Source organism: Meriones unguiculatus, chromosome 6 (assembly GCF_030254825.1).
Source record: "Meriones unguiculatus strain TT.TT164.6M chromosome 6, Bangor_MerUng_6.1, whole genome shotgun sequence".
NCBI lineage: Eukaryota > Metazoa > Chordata > Mammalia > Rodentia > Muridae > Meriones > Meriones unguiculatus.
Genome location: NC_083354.1, coordinates 91,475,358 through 91,481,357, shown reverse-complemented (window position 1 = coordinate 91,481,357; position 6,000 = coordinate 91,475,358). Strand labels below are relative to the sequence as shown.

The 6,000-nt window shown below is 40.0% G+C and overlaps 1 pseudogene; it reads left to right on the top strand.

The window, feature by feature from the left end:
- Nucleotides 1-287: 287 nt before the first annotated feature.
- LOC110562471 (high mobility group protein B2-like) overlaps nt 288-6,000 on the top strand; it is a 63,794-nt pseudogene continuing 58,081 nt past the window's right edge.

Sequence of the window (6,000 nt, the reverse complement as noted above, 5' to 3'; positions counted from 1 at the left end):
AAATGTTTACAAGGCATAAACTGATAAATAACAATACTACCTGATTCTCTGGGGAGTTCTTGAGAAGATATAAACATATATAATAATAAATCACCCAAGATAGCTTTTTTTAAATTTAGAACTCTTTTTTTTATGCAGTTTTAATGAAATACACAAGAAACCTTTAGAGTCTCTTTTATGTTTAATTTAATGTTGCTGAATTGATCTGAGTCAGAGAACTTTAAGGCCTCAATTAGGATAGGAAAGGAATGTAGATATGAGTTTGCTGTATATTTTCAACTGTAAGAATGTACTTAAATTCAGAAGCAGAAGTAAAGTCATCAGGGGCTTTCAGTTGTGTTGATGAGAAAACGGAAGTAGTTTTTACCCAAGATGACGAAAGCCTGAGAGACTGCGGGTACTTTCGTGGGAACATGGCTTTGAACTCAGAAAGGTGAGAGAGTGCTGGTGGAAGTAAGGAAAAGGAAAAGCGTGAGAGAGCCGAGTTTGCTGAGCACCCACTATCAGATTGTCAGAACATCAGGAAGGCTTCCAGAAAGTGTGGGGGCCCCGACACTCCACAGTGGACAACAGCAATGTCTCTGTGGAGGGCCCACTCAACCTTTCCAAAGCTCTTCAGGAGTCAAGACAGCGCACTGCTTGCCTGTAGGGCTTCCTAGAAACTCACAAGAAGACCCCATACCTCTCTGTTCTTGCTTCTGTATCCTGCAGACCTTATGGAGTATCTCCCATGTAAGATAAATGATATCCAAATAGCTCTGCTGACAGTTTTTCCATATTCTGAAAAGTCCACATCGAAAATAAAGTGTTGCTGAATTAGCAGGGCTTTTCCTTGCCTTCCAGTTCTACCTAATTCTTCTCAGGTGTGTCTATGTTTCTGCTTCCTAAAGTGATGGTCAGGAGAGGCAAACAAGCAAGAGAGTACGGAGTTTGAGGTTTCAGGGTTTGTTTTTCTCACAACAATAAATGTCCTGAGTCGGAGTACCACTCTGGTTCTGACTGACTCCTAAGTGCTTGCTATCCCTACTCTACCTCACTACCAAGTATTTCAGGCTGTCTAGGAAAAAGCAATTCAATGAACAATGCTGTTGTTCTTCTGTCTCCAAGTTAGCAAAGTCATTGTTTCATCTTGCAAGATTGTACCCTGAAATATTAAGAAACACTATTAAGAAATACGATGGAGTGATTGGGGCAATCCCTTCATCTTGAGGATTCTGACCATAGCCTTTCATCTGCTCCTCATTTCTTACTTTTGGTCCAATTCATAGATTAAGAACTCAAATAGCTTCCTTTTCTACTTCAGCCTTTTCAAAGGGATCCTAATGCCTCTAATCAATTTGGATTGTATCCATCTTTCTTCAAAGTACATTTTGTAGTTTGCCTCTTTTTTAACTTCAGACAAAACAAAAAGTTGAGCCCACCTAACTAAAAGCTCATAATAATATTAATAACCCATATATACCACAATTCTGAAACTTTTTCAAAATTGGAGTTTACCTGGCAATAATGTCTTCTAAATCTGTGTTCTTTGAGGTTTTAGAGGCATGTCCTGTGTGGTGCCTCTGATCTTCTCTTTGGAGTTGCTTGACAACACCTCTATTATGGCTCCCTACGAGTAATGATTCTCAGTCACAGCTACACAATAAAACCACTAGAAGGCTTGAAAGAATATCAATACTTGGCACCAATTAAATCAGAATCTCTGGGTTAGGGGGTCCAGAGGCGAGGATATTTTTAAATTTCAATGTTGAAAGCTATTGCTTTAATCATCACACCCTCTTTAAGATTTAGAGAGAATAAAATACACTTTTTTTTTACGGAAAAAAAAAACCCACATGGATTTGAAGCACATAAAGTATTGGTTTAGAAAGAGGGGTCTCTGGGATGATTTGATGGTTAGCTGGAGGGTTCCTTGGAGGCAAACATGGAAGCCTCTGGAACTGGTGGACGCCCCTTCATCAGGAGCCTGACTCTAGCATCTAGAGGCTTCACTGGTAACCATGGCTGCAGCTGAGTCTCCTAAGGCACCTGTGGGGAGCTCTGGCTAAGTGAGTCCCTTCGCTGATGACAGTTCCATGTCTTGTGTCCCTCTGGTCTGCACCAAGGGCTGTGAGAAGAGAGAGGTCAAGTGTGTCTTGGTTTCAGCCTCTCAATGCATCACAGACCCAGCTCCTGCAGTTTCCGGGTCTCCATGTAACTTTTTTATTCCATATTTAACACAGGTTACAGGTGACCTTTCCATGATGCCCAGCCATAAGAGGCATCAGAAGAGCATGATGGGCATATAAGAGGCAAAGAAAGGCATCGTTGAACAATCTGGGAGTCTGAACCTGAGGCAAGAAGCCGGGACACTTGCTCTTCGGACGTTTCTCTTCCTTCTGCACTCATCACTAATCATCTTGTGGTTCAATCTCCTCATGAACCAAAGGGATGGATGACTAAGTGCCATATATAACCATGAAGGATTTTGCTTAAAAAGAAAACACGCAGCTGTACACTTACAAAACTGTAAAGCATTATGATTATGGATGAGTGATGAATCTGACCCATGTTCTACTATTGATTACCCAAAACTTCTGACCAAGTTAAATGTATAAAATGAAAAGAGGAACAAAATTTTTATTACCATGTATTTAATGACATACCTGATGAAAATAAGGGAAAATTGATTAAGGTGCAAACACACTGGACACTTCCAATGGTCATGGAAACTCAGGGGAAGTAAAAAGAAAATGTCTTGATTTATTTTGCCTCAGGTACAATGTGTGTATCTTGTTCCTGTTAATTCTTCCTTCGAAGCCCAGGGTAATATGGCTGCTTTTAAGCTTCTAAACTCCAAAAGGAATCTTTGTCACTTCCTAAGGCAAAATAAAAGCTCAATCTCTGTCCTTATTACCTTCTCCAGGGAAATTTCAGCTCCTCAGTTCCAGCCACCTGGGACTTGATGCCACAAAGCTGTTCAGCTGCTCTACAGAAAGAATCCTCAGAGCTCCTTAGAGATTCCACAACTGCTCACTTCACATACGCATGTACACAGTCTTTATTCTTAAAACGCTTTTTCAGAGAAGTGGTTTTCTAGTGGAATATAAGCATTAAAATTCCATATTGGAAATTACCCATTTCAGTGTCAGGGATACAGCTCAGTGGTAGAGCACTTTCCTAGGGCGTGTGAGATTAGGGACCAAGTCCCCAGAACTACCAAGAAGAGAACAACAAACAGACAAAGAAAGCAGGTCAGCTGATGCTCTAGTTAGCTTAAACAGTTGACTCATCATAACCTAGAATTACCTTGGAAATGAATCCCAATTGAGGTTTTGATGTATTCTCTACACAAGAATGGTCTGTCGTTCCATGTCTTGTAGAGGGTTGTCTTGATACAGGAGGGTGAAGTCATGGTGGGCAGGTAGTTCAAAACTGTGTAATGAATGGAGCTGAGCATGAGCCTATCTCCCAGCCAGGAAGCCCAATCCTCCATGGTTCCTGCCTTACGTAGTCAGCTGTGACACTCACTCCTTGGATAGAGGTAATGCCGTGCAGAATATTAAGATGATCTGTCTCCAAGCATCTGCCTCAAGTATCTGCCTTGATGTCCCTCAAAGATGGATTATGAACTGGGTTGTAAGGAAACAAACTCTTTCCTCCCCTAAGTTGCTTTTGATCACTCAGAATACAAGAGAAATGAAACCAGAACAGCTGATGTGAAATCGGAAATGCTGTTGCTGCCTCTTATGAATACCCAAGAAATTCCCTGAAAACAGCAAGTGATAGTCAGCAAATGAAATTCAGTTTGGAGCCATTAGGAAGAAGTGTGTTTCATTCAGTTCTCCTAATGGTTACTCTTCAGTTTTCCCTCAGTGCTTATGAAACCAGTTGAAATATAGTATTTTATTTTTATGAATGGTTATAAAGAATACATGGGAAATATTACCCCTTAAAGACAAAGTTTGCCATCATTGAATATGTTATTATCGACTATGTAAAGCTAATACATTAATTTGAAGGAAATAAAATGTCAATTTTCACGAATGGAATGTGATTCAAACCCCTATCTCATGTCTAATTCTTTATTATTGTAGTTTGTTTCTCTTTCTGCTTTTATTTTTATTTCGTTTTTGTTTTTGATGAGAAGTCTCACTATGTAGTCTATACTGACCTTGAATTCTCAATAGTCTTGCCTCCAATTCCTTAGTGCTGGGAGTACAGCTGTGTATCCCCTTATGTGGTTCCATAGCTAAGCCTGGACAATGACTTTTAAAATATCAGATGATTTGGCTTGAACCTGTGAATATCTTAGAAATATTCGGGTTTACCTATTGTACTACAAAGATTGGCTGCTTTTTTTAAAAAAAATATCACTGTTTCATGGTATGAAAATTTAAATAATTTAAAAATAATTTTCCTTCGTAAGTCTCAACACACTTGGCCATACTTTATTGACTTTTAACTATTTTGCTCTGAGATTAAATGGAAAACCATGGTGGACTGAAATGTTAGACCAGAAAATTTCAAGCTTTCTTGTTCTTAGCCCTGAAATGCTTCTACATACACACTCACCACTTGGCCATCAGCATGTTTTTTTTTTTTTTTTTCTTTAACATCATTTTCTAATTCAGTTTATCCACATTTTGAAAGGCAAATTCCCTTTGTCACATTATACTGGGTCTTTACACTAGTGTTTTCAGCCATTTCTAGAACATTTCTCTGTGTCTTATTCCTTCCTTCCCTTCCCAGTAGCAGGAAAAATATTTTTTAAAAAAGCTTAAATTTTTTCATAATAGGAAATGTAGGTTTCCCTTATGATACTAATGGAAATCACAAGTATGGATAATACTTAAAGACAGCACAAACAGAGAAAACCCAGAACCCGCACAGAAGTAGCCCATGGCAGCTCTGTGTCCAAGCAGGTTCCCTAATAATGGAAACAGGGTGTGTCTCTGACATGAACTCAGTGGCTGGCTCTTTGATCACCTCCCCCTGAGGGGGGAACAGCCTTACCAGGCCACAAAGGAAGACAATGTGGCCAGTCCTGATGAGACCTGATAGACTAGGGTCAGATAGAAGGGGAGGAGGTCTTCCCCTATCAGGGGACCAGGGAAAGGGCATAGGAAAAGGAGAGGGAGGGTGAGTAGTAGTACTGGAAGGAGATGAGGGAGGGGTCTGCAGTCAGATACCAAGTGAGTAAATTGTAATCAATCAATCAATCAATCAATCAATAAAAAGAGTAAAAAAACAAACAAACCTGGACTGTCAAGATTTTCTACTCCTCAGAAAATGAGCACAGCTTCCACAATATAAAACAGCAAAAATGTCATAAAGATCCTTAAATCCTCACTGCCCTTTGCAGTCTTTTCATTCTGCTTTCCCTAAGGTTCAGGATCAGCTGACTTCCAAGCAGTGGTGGACAGACCTGTGCTTTCTAGTCCCTTTGATTGTGAACCTTAGCCTTTAATGTATGAGCCATTTCTCCATCCCACAGTTAAGCTTTCTAAATGACAAAGTTGTGGGGACAGAATCATCTTCTCATCTATCCTCTCCCCACCCACTATCAAGCTTTTTTTTTTTTTCATTTTAATTTTTTTTTTGTGTGTGTGTGTGGTCGCTAAGTTTCTTTGTCAGTCTCAGTCCAACCTGTCATACTCTGACTTCTTGTTCCTTAGTTTTACAGATAGTTTTTGCTTATTCTATATTACACCCTTCTCTTGGGCACAAGCTTTTTCCCTTACCTAAAAATTTCACATTGACTTCATTCGTTATGTAAACACTTGCATCTGCCGATTCTGCATTGTTCCACCTCCAATCTCAGAGGCCTCTTAAAGGGGATCACTACTGTTTTGCCAAACATTTCCTAAGTAGCAGGATCACTCCTAGGTTCCTTTGTGTTTATTTTAATCACCCTTCACCACCTCCCTCCCTCCCTTTTCGCCTCCCCCCTCCTCCTCACTCCCATGGGAGATAAAGGAATGGAAATGGAGCTTGGAGCAGGGAGCAGGAAGCTGGAGG